Source organism: Neomonachus schauinslandi, chromosome 3 (assembly GCF_002201575.2).
Source record: "Neomonachus schauinslandi chromosome 3, ASM220157v2, whole genome shotgun sequence".
NCBI classification, from domain to species: domain Eukaryota; kingdom Metazoa; phylum Chordata; class Mammalia; order Carnivora; family Phocidae; genus Neomonachus; species Neomonachus schauinslandi.
Genome location: NC_058405.1, coordinates 14,086,587 through 14,101,646, shown reverse-complemented (window position 1 = coordinate 14,101,646; position 15,060 = coordinate 14,086,587). Strand labels below are relative to the sequence as shown.

The 15,060-nt window shown below is 37.5% G+C and overlaps 1 protein-coding gene and 1 pseudogene across 1 annotated transcript in view; both read left to right on the top strand.

The window, feature by feature from the left end:
- HS6ST3 (heparan sulfate 6-O-sulfotransferase 3) overlaps positions 1 to 15,060 on the top strand; it is a 648,747-nt gene that overhangs the window by 483,115 nt on the left and 150,572 nt on the right. The window lies entirely within an intron of this gene.
- LOC110585851 lies at positions 499 to 6,208 on the top strand (annotated as a pseudogene).

Here is a 15,060-nt window from a genome sequence, read left to right as displayed (position 1 = left end):
TTCACTTATTAAATTTATTTTCTCTCTTATGTATACTGAATCATTATGAATTTTCCATACAAAAGCTGTAAGAATATCAAGACAATTAAATTTTTAATGAAGAGAAGCTCTATTATATACTGTGAAGTGCATTAACATAGCATCAAAAGAACTGCATTCCAATGAAGATTCTGCCATTTTACTTGGTCTCATCTATAATTTGGGCACAATAACACCTACTTCTCAGAATTATAACAGAATATAGCACATTAATGGACATGAAAATGCTTTGACAATTATAAATTATTATAAAAACATCTTTCCTTATTGATAAATAATAAAAGCTTGACAAGCATAATATCATTTTAGCTTATTTGACAAACATAAAGTCATTCAAGCTTGTTTATGAGGAAATGGACCTAACCTGGGACAAGACTCTAATGTGGAAGAGACCTCCAATCTTCAGTAACTTTAAATTGTAGTAACCTTTTAAACATTAAGTACGTGTCTTAGCTCCAAAATTGGAGCCATCCTAAATCTGTAATTGTTAGGTTAATCAAATAAATGATTTCAAAGTTTCAAGAAGTACTTCCACTGTGTTCCTTGTCATCACCTGATGAGGCATGGCACGCAGACTTGCTCGCCTAGATTGCAAAAATCAATGAAGGTGTCTCAGACATAAATTCAAAGACCTGGGAAAATGATGAGAATAAAACAGCCCATAAATTTACTATGGTTGGAGTCAGATAATTATGCATTGCTTGGACACAATGACATTGCAAAAGGATGGTCCTCTTAGACATTTTAGAATGGTCTGCAGGAGACATGATGACCTTGACATCTTCAGCCTTCCCAAAGTAGAGAGCAACAAAGATGTGTCTGCCTTTGCTCATTCCAAGGTGTTACTCCTCACACTTAGCTCCTTGGATAGTTCTCAGGCCTACATTCCTGAGTTTCAGGGAAATATGGATTTATTCAGAGCACTAGTCCCAGTCCTGTGACATTTTAGTTAACACAGTGTCCTGCTTGTTGCATGTTAGCCAGTGGAAATAATAACCTAAATGACATGGAAACAGTGCATTTCCTAAAAATTGAATGACTGGAATTGGATGCAATTCTATTCATAGTGAATACAATCTATCATTACAAGTATTTTGAAAGCACAGACTTTGGAAGAAGAGTACGTGTTATTGGTGGGCAAGGAGAAGATAAAATGTCCACAATAAGCTGCTGAAAAGAAGCAATGAGTCATTACTTGTAGGTGCAGGGTACAACAGAGTCATGAAATTGTTGAGGGTAAAATGTCACATATCTGTTTTGTTGGCATATCAGTCACTGATCTGGTTCACAGTTTTGTGAACAATAAGAAAAAAGTGCACTCTCCTTTAGTTTTAGGAGAAAGACTATTATGACAAGAATAGTGAAACATTCTTTAAATTTTTCTTGTATCCTTAGAACTAATAGGGTATCTGAAATCATCAAAACCATAGTAAAAGAAGATAAAGTGACTGAGAAACTAAAAATCACTTATTTGTGTTCTCCTAGAATAGTTAAACATTTAATTCCAAATTGAAGAGATAACCTAAAAGGAAAGCTATCCAAAGAATAGGGTGTTAAAACTTCTTTATCTCATTACCTATTCTCACAACTGTTTAGTTAAGGGAGAGGGTGTCTTCATGAACTTTGTAATTTAAATCCTTGACGTGCTAATTAATGAGGAAAAAAAAGTCACAGCTTCTTTGGTGTTTTGTGGTATCTATGTACTGTCTAGAAGAAATGCAACTTAGATGCAGACACAAAGAGCTTGAGAATAAAAGGGTTGGAAAAAGATTCACTGTGAAACAGTAACCATAACGGATCTGGAGTAGTTATATTAATATCAAAAAAAGTAAACCTCAATATAATAAATATCATTAGAAACAAAGAAAGACATTTCATAATGTTAAAAGGGTCAACATGTTAGAAAGATATAATCATTATAAATGTATACACACCTAATAATAGAGACCTCCAATACTTAAAGCAAAAATAACAGAGTTGAAAGGAGAAATACACAGTTAAAAAATGGTTGGAGATTTCAGTACTGCACTCCAATAATCAATATAACATAACAGAAAAACAGCAAAGGTATAAAAGACTGAACAACATTACTAACCAGTGTTACTTAACTGATATTGTAGCACATTTCACTCAATAACTATAGAGCACGTATTTTTGGAATGGAATATTCTACAGGATAGACTATATGCTGGCCCATGCAATAATTCTCAGTATGATTTTTAAAAATTGAAATCATGCAAAGTGTATTTTCTGACCACAACAAAATTAGATATCCACAACAGAAAGAAATATGTGTCAAATATTGGGGTACTGATATACTTCTAAATAACCCATGGGTCAAAGAAGAAACCAAAAATGGAATAAAAAATGATTTTGAGTTGAATGAAAACTAAAACAAAGCAGGTAGAAACTATGGAATGCAATTAAAGCAATACTTAGAGGGAAATTTATAACTCTAGATGCTTATAACACCAAAGAAGAAGGTTTCCAATCCCAATAATCTAAGCTTCCATCTTAAAAAAGAAATAGAAAAAGGAAAGCAAACTAAATCCAGAATAAGAAGAAGGAAGGGAATAATAAAGATTAAAGTAGAAAACTGTGTGTTTACAAATTACTGAAATGGACTCAAGAAGAAATAGAAAGTCAGAAAGGATGAGTAAGTAATTACAATTAAATTACAAGTAATTTAATTAGTAATTTAAAGTCTTCCCACAAACAAAAGTCCTGCCTCTTATGTCCTCAATAGTGCATTCTGTCAAATGCCTAAAGTGATAACAATTTTTACGAACTCATAAAATAGATGAAAAGGGAACAATTCTCATCTCATTTTTTTTTTTCAGGCCAGAATTACTCTGATACCAAAGATAGACAAAAACATCGCAAGAAAAGAAAACTATAGATGGATGTCCCTCAAAAATATAGATGCAAAACTCCTCAACAAAATATTAGCAAAACAAATTCAGTGGCGTATCAAAAAGGATTCTATACCATGAGTGTGTGAGATTTGCCTTAGGAGTGCATACTTGGTGTTACAGCTGAAAACCAACTAATTGAATAACCATATTAATAGAATAAAGAACAGAAACAACATGGCTATCTCAGTAGACACAGAAAACACATTTGGTATATACATTTCTGGTCAGGGATATACATTTACTTTGGAAAACATTTTGGGAGCTCCCTAAAAAGTTGAGTATATCCTTACCACACAGTCTTGTAGTGCCAAGTTCCACTTCTAGGAATCTACACAAGAGAAGTAAAAAAATATGTACACACAAAGAATTGTATGTGAATGTTTACAGCAGCAGCATTCATAATAGTCCCCAACTGGAAGCAACCCAAATGCCTATGAATTTCAAAATGTGGTGTATCCATATAATTAAATGCTATTCAGCAATAAAAAAGGAACAAAATACTGGTACATTCTACAGCATGGATAAACCACAAAAACATTACCCTAAGTGAAAGAAGCCACACAAAAACACAAATCTCTATAATATTTGATTCCATTTATATGAGATGTCCAGATCCTGAGACAGAGAGGAGATCAATGGTTGCCTGTGTTCGGATGTTGAAGCAGGATTGAGTACAGACTCGGGAATTTTTTGGAGTGATAGAAATGGTCGAAAATTGACTTGTGATGGTTGCCAACTCTGGAAATTCATAAAAATCATTTAATTCTACGAATGCAATGGGTGAATTTTATGGTATGTGAATTATACCTTAAAAATGATATAAAAAGTCTTAGTATTTTCATCTGTAAAAAAAGGGATATACACTTGTGTGTGTGTGTATAAGGAATGAGATAATTCATAGAAACAACTCTACAGTGTTTGACAGAGTAACAGTGAGTCCACATTTGTTATCATCATCATCCTCCTCCTCTTTCTGTTCCTCCTCCTCATCTTTATACTGAATCTAAACATCAGTCTTCAAGACTGTAGTTTTGAACTGGGCAGCAGAAAATACTATCCAAGCTGGTATAGATTGGTAACGTTCAAAATTAATGGTCTCTAACTGGCTGAATGCTTTGATGCCTCGTGGCAATTCTCTGGCTCTCACTCTGAACCTTCTATTCTTTTCACAAAGCTCTTCAAAACCCCATCTCTGTCCTGCTACCTCCTACTTCACGGAGAATAGCATGTCTATGAAGGGATCCTTTGAAAATATTTCTGCATCTCCAGTGATCTTTCCATCTTCTTTCTCCCAGTGTCAAAATTTCCCCGTCTCCTTTTCTTGGGCAATTCTTGCTTCTGCCCTGGATGAAGTCCTTTGACTTCCTCAGAGACCTTATCAGCATTTTTCCATTAATAAACAAAATAAAAAATATTTGCCAATCCAAAGCTCCTTTTCATTCTTTGTTTGTCCATTCATGCCTTCACTGATGTATCCAACAAATTTTTATTGGATGCCTACATTGTGCCAAATACCTTCCCAAGGTTAAGAGACATGATGGTCAGTAAGAGAGAAATGGCCCTTGCTCTCATGGAGCTTATACACTTCAGGAGAAACAGTAGTTAAAAATAGTTAGAAGAAGGGTGCCTGAGTGGTTCAGTCAGGTGATGATCCCAGGATCGTGGGATCAAGCCCCACGTCTGGGCTCCCTGCTCTGAAGGGAGCCTGCTTCTCCTTCTCCCTCTGCCGCTCCCCCTGTTTGTGTTCTCTCTCTCAAATAAATAAATAAATCTTTAAATAAACTAAAAATAGTTAGAAGACTAATTAACTAACTTTAATTATTAATAAGTACAATGAAGGAAAAATATGGGAATACTGAGAGAATATATAGTGGAAGCTCCAGGGATAGATCACTGAGAGTTATATTTAAAATGAATTGTGAAGTATGAATAGGATCTAACAGGCAGTTGGAGATGTAGGACAGGGGGGTAGGGAAAGGAATTCCCAGCAAAGGGACCAATATGTACAAATGTCTTGAAGCCAAATATAGGAGAATTGCCTGGGTTTGGGACTAGAGAGGCATAATTGGGTCCCAGCTCTGCCACTAAGTGTCATGATGTGGTCATGAGCTATGAGTGACAGAGCCCATCTGAAGATCTAAGAGCACAGTAGTCTTACTATCTTGCATGAATAACTTCATACTTTTCATATATTATCTCGCCTAGTCCCCACAGTAACTCTAGGTATTATTACCTTCACTTTGAAATGTGGGATCAGAGATTCATAGGGCTTGATTCGCTCAAGGACATTGACTAGTAAGTGTTAACACAGGCTTTACTAAGTCTTTTGGAATAAGTTATGTCACGGTGATTTTGGCATACAGCAAGAGCTCGATCTGATTTCTTTTTTACCTATTTCTTTCTTTTGCCCTTTCCTTTGACATCAGAGGACCATCATCAATTCATTGAAATATATTACATTCATGCTGATTTTTTTCTGGTATTCTTTTCTTTCCAATATTTTTGTTAGATTAAGATTTTGCTACTATTAAGCAGGGATATGGTTAATTTTTAAGTGGCTGAGTGTGTTTTCTTTTTCTCTTTATGATCGCTGCTGTTTAATATCACAGTTAGAAGGGCACGGCAATATTTTTGAGCTTCAGCTTCCTTATTTCTATAACACAAGGGGTTTGATCTAGAGAGTAAGTATGGTCATTTCCATCTCTAATAGGCTGTGAATGTATCTTCTGGACTTATGTGTAACTTCCGAAATTTTACTTCTTTATCAAATAATAGTTATACTTTATGCCTTCATGAGAATAAGTAGATGAAAGTCATTCATATAACTATTTCATCTTGTTTCAAGATATAGAATTTGTAGATAGGATGATGCATCTAGTTAGGTGACATTTTTATATAGAATAAATTTATGAGCCAACACATTTGAAGTTTACACTGTAAGACATTTAGGTGTCTTAAAGGATAATATCAATACATTTTAATTATACAGTGTCATCTGTGATGAATTACACCAGTATATTTGCCGATGTTTTGTTATGTAGGATGTCATTTAATCATGGAATCAAAAACGTCTTTCTCATGCTAAGATAGATGGTCTTTTAAGCCAAGATAAACAACAGATTTCCATTTGTATTTGTTTTATTTATGATACTCACAAGATACTATGACTATGGATTGTGCATAGAGTAATTTATATTTTGCTAATGCCAAGGTCTATAAACAGTATTGAATATGAAGTAAAAGTACATTTGTAAGGCTGTATTTAAACACAGAAATAGATAACCGAAAGTAGCCACCACTTCAGGTAGATTTTTCTATTCTCTTAATATCTAACTTTAACTTGTAACAAATGTTCTGAAAGGGTCAGTATCCAATTAAACTCTTGTACTAAATGTTGAATGCAGAAGCAGTTGCTTCTTTACAGAAAATATGCCTTCTGGAAACTTCTAAAATGCATGTCATCTTTTGAGTATAAAAAAGCACATTTGTTATCCTAGTTCAGAGATAATTGCTTGGCATTAGGTTGGTTGGGACATAAATTTTACTCGTTTCTGTCAGCTAGTGTGTCAACTTCCTAAACTCCATCTCCATCTGCCTCTCCAGTGACAAGCCGAATATCATTCTGCCTTCCGCCAAGATGATAATGACTCGTAAATGTAAATTTCATTGAAATCACACGTGTGGAAACATTTATTAACTTTTCTTTCTTTTTTTAAAGAATAGAGAAATCAGATGGGTTGATCCTAGTTCAATAACATTATATAAAAAATCCCTTGCAAACTAATTTGCTTTCCTTGTTACAATGGTGTAAACATATTATTGGTTTCCTCCCCCCCTCCTTTTTTTTTTTTTTTTGTAAGAATTATACATGCATTTGGCTGTCAGGGCTTTAGATATAATAGTCTCATAGAAGAGGTACTTACTATGCCTTCCTCTAGGTTGAGGGAGAGAGGTAGGGAGACTAGCCACCTGCGTATGCCCTTATGCCAGGATTCTTGTTTCTAAGCCCAGAAGCCACAATTTAACACCACAGACGGTGACTCTAAGGGAAATGCCTTTAATAAAAATGGCTGTTATTTTCAAAGTACCGACTGCTTTTGTTTTTTTCCTAATGTTCACCAAGTCCTAACTATTTGCCATGCTCTGTTTTAAGCTATTTGAACATATTAACTCCTTTTAATCCTGACAAGAATGCTTTGAGATAGATACCTTCATGACGCCCATTTTGCAGATGAGAAAACCAAGGCACAGATAGGTCTCTCACACACACTCACGCATAACTGGTGAGAGGTGAAGCCGGGATTTGAACCCAGGCAGTCTGGTCGGGTGGAACCTACCCTTTTATACACGACATGTTGGTTTTGTGTTTGTTTACCTTTTAGCATACTGTCTTAGTCAGTCCTGAGAAAAACCTAATCATGCAGAATGAGAAAACTGATGATCAAAAAGTTTAGACAATGTCCTTGAGTGTACACAGCTAATGGAATTAAGTGGCAAAGTGATGTCTAGTTGACACTAAGGCGCATGCTCAGAACGCGTTCTGGCATCCTAAGAGGCGCCACCCACTGGCCCATTCTCTGCAGGGCATGGCGCTGCTGAAGGGGGCAGGGTAGGAAAACCTCTCAGTGTTACTGTCCCTGCATCCCATCCTATGCCTGGAAAAATCCTGTCTGGGGGCTGCTGAACTGGCCGGTGCACGCTCAGTGCTGTGGCCCACCAGTTCTGGGAAAAAGGGAAGGCAGAAATGGGAGGTGAGCACACAAGTGTAACTCGCCCCTCCCCCCCTGCGCCTTTTTTTTTTTTTTTTGGTATTAGGTACATTTGGTATTATGTACATTCAACCTGTTCATCCAGCCTTTAAAAAAAAGAAAAGAAAAAAAAGGCAATGTAGTTTTCTTATAAAGATATGAGATCCTGGCACATTAGTCTTACATTTACCCTTGAGGATAAGAACTCTTGCTGTTAAGAAGTGAGCTATAAAATATGGATACCATGTCTCAAGTATTTAAGGATAAAGTGATAAACATGCAGATGGGGCCATTAATGAACATTAATTGCTTTAAATTAGGTTTTATTGTGCAGTGGGTAAATTGGAAAGTACACATTTGCATTGGTAATAGAAAATTAATTTAAATGCTTCAGGAAGCAAAATATCACCTGATGTGCTAAAACCTGTTATTTGTGGTAGACTTAAAAGAAAACTGGAAGGGCACTGTGTATTCAGATAAAATAAAATAAAATAAAACTATGTTAAACAATGCCGGAGGCACACACATGTGTAAATACCTCCTTAGGTGTAAACCCTGGCTAGCTACTGAGTTTGCTTAGGCCAAGAAAGGTCCCAGATGGCAGCTGGCTTAATGTTAACGTGTTTACTGCACTGTGTCGATAAAGCATGGTGGTAATGTAATGGTGCACGGTAAATCTAGGAGTTACATGGGCCCTCAGGAGGTCATTGGATCCTTCCTCCTCCCTCCAGGGAGGACATGTCTTGAAATCTTCCAGAACAGATTGTTACCAACCCACATCTTATAAGTGCTCAGAGGGATGATGTGGCTCCCCTTCCTCAGTGGCCCATTTCTAGCCAAGACCCAGCTGCGTAAGGAAGTCCTCATTCATGCACCTCGTAGTCTCTCCAGCGATAGTTTAAACCTCTGTTTTCTTATTTTATTTCTGAACAGCTGGATATAAGATTTGGTGGCTCTTCAACTTTCCTATACTTGGATATACTTTTCTTCTCTTGACCACTTAAAAAAAATTTTTTTTTAATATTTGTATCGTTTTGCCCTGGATCCGGCTCTGAAAGGGATAGTATTTAAAAATGTTAAAATTTCGGGCGCCTGGGTGGCTCAGTTGGTTAAGCGATTGCCTTGGGCTCAGGTCATGATCCTGGAGTCCCTGGATCGAGTCCCGCATTGGGCTCCCTGCTCAGCAAGGAACCTGCTTCTCCCTCTGACCCTCCCTTCTCTCATGTGCTCTCTCTCTCTCGTTCTCTCTGTCTCAAAAAAAAAAAAAATCTTTAAAAAAAAAATGGAATAATATAGTATGTAACCTTTTAAAAAAAAAAAGTTAAAATTTCGGGCGCCTGGGTGGCTCAGTTGGTTAAGCGACTGCCTTCGGCTCAGGTCATGATGCTGGAGTCCCTGGATCGAGTCCTGCATCGGGCTCCCTGCTCAGCAAGGAACCTGCTTCTCCCTCTGACCCTCCCCCCTCCCATATGCTCGCTCTCTCTCGTTCTCTCTGTCTCAAATAAAAAAAAAAAAAAAAAATCTTTAAAAAAAATGGAATAATACAGTATGTAACCTTTTAAAAAAAATGTTAAAATTTCTCTAGCAGCTGGAGGAAATTGTCATCAGAGTTGTCATACTGACTTAGCCAGTGGTGCTGGTGTTCCTTAAGACCAGGAAGAGTGAGAGAGACGTGGGTCTGGGAGACAGAGCAGGGAACTGAGGATTAAGTAGCAGAGAATACACTGATGTGGGGTTGAGGGGACAAAATGAGGCTAGAGACTTACATGTGAGAGCCATCATCAGTTCATAGATTATTTTCAAAACGGTGGGATTGAATGAGCTAACTGAAGGAGTAGATGTAGAAAGTGAAGTTACATATAAAAAGAACTGAGCCTCGAGCCTCGGGGCACTTTGGCATTTTGAGATCTGAAAAGAGAGGGATGAACCTGCAAAGAAGACTCAGAAGAAGTGAGGCCAGGGATGAATGGGAAAATTAGGAGAATGTGGTGTCCTGGAAACCAAATAAAGAAATGCTTTAAGAGGATGGGAGTGGCCAGCTGTGTTTGATGCTGCTGGGAGGTCAAATGACAGAAGGTCCTTGTTGACCTTGGCAAAGTCATTTTTAGTGGTGTAATAGGGACAAAGTCTGTTTGAGGTAGATTCAAGAGACAACGGCAGATGAAAAGCAGAGCTAGGTGAATACAGACATCCTTTTCAGGGAGTTTAATAGAAAGGGGAATAGAGAGCAGGATGGCAGCAGAGGAGAATGTGAGATCAAGAGTAAATGTTTTTCAGGGATGAGATCTACCAGCAAGAATGTATACTAGTGGGAACGATTCAGTAGAAGAGAGAAATGATGATGCTGGAGAGAAAGGAAATGCCAGGGAGGGGATGGTATCCAGTGCACACGAGTGGAGTATTTTGACCCTACATCTATCCAGGATGGTTCATCTATGCTTACCAGATGGAAGCTAGATATATGAATAAAGATGGAGGAGGTTTAAAGATTGGGCTTATTGAATAATATATTGAACTCTTCTTTATTGATATTTGAATCAGATTTGTTTCAGGTAATCAAATATTTTCTTAGTTCTTTGAATAATCCATTGGCCCTTGGTAGAGGGCCTGCTGTGCTAAATGGATAATGAACAGCTAACATAAAAAGAATGTATTGTGGTATTTGTGCAGCCAAAGATCTTATAAGTGCTTTTTGCCAGGCATAGCTGTCCTCCTTGGGGTCCACCACTGATGCTCCTTGGCCATACCATCCTATACCTGGGATCAGACCCCCCAGTGCAAACAAGAACAAGCTATGAACTTTAACAGGGTTTTCCTGAACACTTAGAGAAAATGAAGGCAAATTTAAGCTCCACATAAAACAAAATATAGCAAAAGAAAGGAAACATAATTCCTTTCTGGATTGTCTGTGAACAATACATAGTGACAGTAAAGTAAATATTGACTAACCATTTGGCAGGATGGGAAGTGTGTGTGAGTGGTACAAGAGAGTAAAAGCTTTATATTCTACACTATGGAGCCAACACATAATATTTACAATGAAAAACTTAACAGAAGTATAAACATGGTGTTCAGAAATGTGGGCATAAATGACAAGGAAAAATATTTGAAAGTGGCTACTGTGGAAGAGCAACTATTACAGATGGAGCTGGTGGGGCAGGGAGTGCTGATTTCACCGTAAGTTATGTAATAGTCTAACTTAAAACTATTATTTTGTTTTTATTTTTACTTTATTTTTTTAAGGATTTCATTTATTTATTTGATATATATAGAGAGAGAGAGAGAGAGAGAGATTGAGTGAGAGAGAGAAAATGCATGAGTCTGGGGAGATGGAGAAGCAGACTTCCTGCTGAGCAGGGAGCCCGATGAGGGGCTTGATCCCAGGACCCAAGATCATAACCTAAGCTGAAGGCAGATGCTTAACCAACTGAGCCACCCAGGCACCCCTATTATTTTGTTTTTAGATGTTACTTTGATAAAAATATTTTAAGACTGAATAAATTATAACAGCATTAAGGGCTGAATTGTGCCTGTCCCAAAATTTATATGTTGAGGTTCTGAACCACATTACTTCAGAATATGACGCTATTTGGAGACAGGTTGTTTAAAGAGTGATTAAATTAAAATGAGGCCATAAGGGTGGAGCCCAGTCCAAGAAGACTGGTATCCTTAGAAGAGGAAATTTGGACACAAGACAGAAGGAAGGCCATGTGAAGACACAGGCAGAAGACACCATCTACAGGCCAAAGAGAGAGGCCTCAGAAGAAACTAACTCTACCAGCATCTTTGACTCAGACTTCCAGCTTCCAGATCTGTGACAAAAGCAATGTCTGTCGTGTAAGCCCCCCAGTCAATGGTACTTTGTTATGGCAGCCCTAGGAAACTAATACGCTTGGGAACTCCTTTATGGCAGTTGTCCTATGGAGGACATGGATCCAGGACCCATCCTGGTGATTAAGTATTGATTCAGTTGAAGGCATTTGCCACTGTCAGTCCTCTGGGGGGACAGGGTAACTTCTGGGGCAGGAAATGAGCAGTCTTGAAATACATAAGGCCAGCATCTTCAAGTCTGTCTCTGCTTTGTCTTCACATTACGTTCTTCTCTGTGTGTGTTAATTTTCCCTCTGCCTCTCTCTTATAAGGGCACTTATGGTTGCTTTTAGGGCCCACTGGGATAATCCAGAATAATCTCCTCATCCCAAGAGCCTTAACTTAATCACATTTGCAAGAACCCTTTTTCCAAATTTACCATTCCCCAGATTAGGAACTGATATCTTTGGGTAACCATTGTTCAGCCATCTAGAGGAGGTAGCTAGTATTTTATTGCTCAAAGCTAATAGAATCTTCCCTTCTGAAATTTCAAAATGATGTGCTTTGGTGTTAGTTTCTGTCAATCATTTGCTTTGTAGGCACTTTGTGAGCAATTTAATCTGGAAACTCATGTCCTTTATTTCAGGGATATTTTCTTTATTGATTCTTTGAACTTTTTTCTCCTATGTCTTCCCGATTCTTTGAACTTTTTTCTCCTAAGTATTCTGAAGTAATGTGGTTCCCTATGTCTTTGTCAAGAGTTCCTACCTGTCAGTTTTGCAACCTCCTGGTTCTTCCAGGTGAATTCTGTGGTCACTTAGGTTTTCTCTTGTCTTTTCTGGTCCTTGAACTTTTTGCTCCAGTTCCTGAGAGCATTCATCTTAGATCCTCTAAACATCCTATCGATATTTTACATTTCTGATATTAAAATTTTAATATCTAAGAATAGTGTTCCTGACTTTCATTACATCCAATTCTTGTTTCATATCCACAATATTTTCTCATCTCCGAGGTTTTTTTTAATAAATTTTTTTAACTTTCCATATCATCTTTTTTTCTCCCAAGGGCTTTAAAAATTCAGTTTGTTTGTTTTTACCTCTCTCACTTATGTGGGAAGATTTCTTCAATGCCTGGATGTTTGCTCAAACTTAGTAGTGAAGTAATGCACACTTATAAGGTGATTACAGTGAGTCCGCTCTTTTGATGGGTGACCTCTGACCTCCAAGTGTCTGTTTCTATAACTGTTTTTTCCCTTTAGGTGGTCTTTGCTCTTAGAGAGAAACCCTCTAACTTTCTGGGGGGGGCGTGTGAGTGAAGCTGCTAGTATTGTGGGAGCTGAGTGGGGAAGGGGGCCAGCTTTTCACCACATATGAGCAGACTTTCACTTAGTCCTCCATGGCCCTCAAATGGACTTGTTGTTCCTGAGTTCACAGGCTCTGATTTAGTCTCAGCAGAGTCAACATTCCTTCTTTAAGATGGGGAAAAGCCATGGAAACACATGGCACCTCCAACTTCTGAGCCTTTTTCCGTTCAGCAGGTGCTCAGTTGCTTGCTTCTTCTTGGCCTGGCCCCATCCCCTCCCCAGTCATCCCTCCCTCACACACAGATGTGCAGTGCAGCTCTGCTCTCAAAACTTGTGTTGATATTCTTACTTGCCACTGTGTCCTTTTCCATTCTCAAAAGATACGTCCTTGTGCGTTTATGTCCTTTTTTATTCCTTTACTATTTTTCAAAATTTCTTTAAAAATCATGTTTCAGGAGTAAACAGAGATGCATGCCTGGATTCAACTTACCATGTTTAAGCTTAGTCTGAAATAACAGTAAATTTAGCACCCAAATAATCCATTCTAGCTTTAGCTCTGCCATGCCTAGCCTTCTTCCAGAATAACATGAAGAGAAATTCAGACTTGCATGTCTTATCTTTGGGAAGCTAGTACTTGGACAAGAATATAAAAAACAAACAAAACCAACACACACACACACACACACACACACACCCCTTGTATAAATTGTAATTTTAAGTATAAATTTGATTTTATAAATTAGATCTCCCTTAAACTAAAGCTAAATCTAGATTTGAGAAAATGTATTTTCTAATTTCGAGAGGGAATCATTCTTCACTCTTTTCTAAATATATATAAAATCTCTCTTTCTATTATATACTTTCTATTTATATACTCCCTTTATATATTCAATTTCCAACTCTAAAAGATATATTTTCTATCTAATTCTAAAGAAAGAGCATTTTGGGTATTTCATTGAGTGTCGGGCTTCCTCAAGAATAAAATGGTAAAATGGGCAGGAACTTTCTCATATTTGCAGAATGAAAGGTCCCACTTTTTAGAAGAGAAAAAAACATTTTTTTTCCAACTCCAAAAAACAGTTTTTCCAGTTTCAAAAATGTTGTAAGATCAAGTCTCTCCTGGACATCTAGTTATATAAAAGTGTTTTAAGAAAGCATTGCTCGGGGCGCCTGGGTGGCTCAGATGGTTAAGCGTCTGCCTTCGGCTCAGGTCATGATCCTGGAGTCCTGGGATCGAGTCCCGCATCAGGCTCCCTGCTCCACGGGGAGTCTGCTTCTCCTCCCTCTGACCCCCCTCCCTCTCCTGCTCTCTGTCTCTCGTTCTCTCTCTCTCAAATAAATAAATAAAATCTTTAAAAAAAAAAAAAAAAGAAAGCATTGCTCATCATCAGGAAAATGCAAATCAAAACCACAATGATATATCATTTCACAACTGTTAGAATGGTTATCATCAAAAAGACAAGAGATAAGTATTGGTGAGAAAAGGGAACTCTTGTGCACGGTTGGTGGAAGTGTAAATTGGTGAAGCCATTATGGACAATAGTATGGAGGTTCCTCAAAAAGTCAAAGATAGAACTACCATATGACCCAGCAATCCCACTTCTGGGTATATGTCCAAAGGAAATGAAAACAGGATTTCAAAGAGATATTAGCACTCCTGTGGTCATTGAAGCATTATTAACAGGCAAGATATGGAAACAACCTAAATGTCTGTCAATGGATGAATGGATAGAATTGTGGTATATATACAAGAGAATATTATTCAGAATGAGAAAGAAGGAAATCCTGGTGTTTGCAACAACATGGATGGACTTTGAGAGCATTGTACTAAGTGAAATAAGCCAGACAGAAGAAGATAAACATTGCATGGTATCACTTATATGTAGAACTAAAAAAAAAAAGAAAAGTCAAACTCATGACAACAGAGTAGAAGCATGGTGGCCAGAGAGTGGGAGATGGAAGAAGTAGGGAGAGGTTGGTAAAAGGGTACAAACTTTCAGCTATAGCATAAATAGGGTCTGAGGATCTAAGGTATATCATGGTGACTAGAGTTGACATCATTGTATTGTATAATTAAAAATCACTAAAAGAATAGAACTTAAATATTCTCACCAGAAAGAAGGGAAGGAAAGAAGGAAGGAAGGAAGGAAGGAAGGAAGGGAGTGGGGGAGGGAGGGAGGAAGGAAGAGAAAGGAAGAAAAGAAAGAAAGAAAGAAAGAAAGAAAGAAAGAAAGAAAGAAAGAAA